General features: G+C 29.5%; 1 non-coding gene across 1 annotated transcript; it reads right to left on the minus strand.

Annotated features, from left to right (window-relative positions):
* Window positions 1-1,223: 1,223 nt before the first annotated feature.
* On the minus strand, window positions 1,224-1,307 carry TRNAL-CAA (transfer RNA leucine (anticodon CAA)). The gene has a single exon. It is a non-coding gene; the product is annotated as a tRNA-Leu (tRNA).
* Between the last annotated feature and the right edge of the window lie 320 nt (window positions 1,308-1,627).

Consider the following 1,627-nt stretch of genomic DNA (forward strand, 5'->3'; position numbering starts at 1 on the left):
AGAGCACACTACTGTAGCAGCATTGTAGCACTACTATAGCAAGCTGCTCAAAAAACATATTAAATGGTCTTGTGACATATATATACATGAGTGGATCAAAATCCATCCCTATGTCTTTTACTAAAAGACAACTCACAAGATGTAAAATAGTTGATGACAAGGTGTTTTGTTAAGGCACTCTTTGTGTTAAGGTTGCCTATTCAAAACCTCATGGGTACAAAAAATATAGCCATGCTAAAGGTTGGTGTGACCTAGATGGGTGCAATCCCTGAGTGATTTTGACAACTCAGAGGTTATTGGATCGCAGTTTCTCAACCAAAATCTAGTCCCACAAATCACATACAAACTAGCAAAAAAATAAGATGAAATATTTATGTACAAACTAAATGATTGCATTACAAATTAGTTTTATTCAAAGAAAATTTTATTAAAATATCATTTAATTTATACAATTATTTTTAAAAGTGGACAAATTCATGGTAATTTATTATTTATTGATAGAAAGGATAACCATATATTAATTGTTATTCTTGAAGGTATGTGAGTTTATTATTGTATTCAAAGAAATCCATGCCACCTAAAATAATTTGTTAATAGTCTACAAGAGAATAGATTTTCACCAAATGCTTTTACTTCTTACACCATTATTACTTGTATTTAAAAAATATAAAGTTTCATTAATTACAAATAATTTTAGATCTTACTCAAAAATTAAAAATAATTTTTTTTAATAAAAGCCTTATCCTATTACTAACACTCTAGAAATAGAGATTAACATTTAATTTTTATTTTATATATGAACTAATCTCAATTATAATTAATTTTTTTATTAAAATTAATTTATATAACCTTATTCTTATAAATAAAAAACAAATACTATTCTCAATTATGATTAAATCTCTTAATTAACAAATATGATTGACATGTGTATTAGAAATCATCCTAATAGGACGTAAGTATAAATTGAAGAAAATGAAGAATAGTCTCAAAAAAAATCTACGAAGATAAAAAAATAATTGCAACTATATTACTACACCTCCTAGATAGTGTGGTTGGAAATCTTGATATTGCTAGGTCACCTTAACATATTATATCCCAAAGACCCCAATCCTAACCGTCCAATCCTAATCCTAGGTTAGTTTAACTGAGGGGCCCTGAGCGCGACGAGGATTTTGAAAGAAACGAAAGTATAAGTGAAAAGGCCGAGGAGAACTGTTAAAAGTTGTCAGAAGTGGGATTTGAACCCACGCCCCCTTTCGAAGACCAGAACTTGAGTCTGGCGCCTTAGACCACTCGGCCATCCTGACAGTCATGCCAAAATTCCGGATCGATACTTAATTATATAAACTTTAATTGGACGTCAAATATTTTGTTATTTTCCAAAGATCTCAAGTCAAATTGTCAAAGAGTTTTCCTGTGTGCATAAAGATTTCCATTTAAATTGTCAAAGAGATCTCCAATGTGTATAAAGATTTCAATTTACACATACAGAGATCTTGTCTAGCTGAGTCGTAAATGGTGTATGCTTTATTGAAATTTGGTAACAAAATAAGAATTGAGAAATCTCAGGCTTTTAAAACATATAATTTTTTTCGAGTAATTTGGATTTAGTTAAAATGCATGTAAT

The sequence above is a fragment of the Pinus tabuliformis genome, chromosome 4_2 (genome assembly GCF_031772625.1).
Source record: "Pinus tabuliformis cultivar Carrire ecotype Pingquan chromosome 4_2, CPIR1, whole genome shotgun sequence".
Classification (NCBI taxonomy): Eukaryota; Viridiplantae; Streptophyta; class Pinopsida; order Pinales; family Pinaceae; genus Pinus; species Pinus tabuliformis.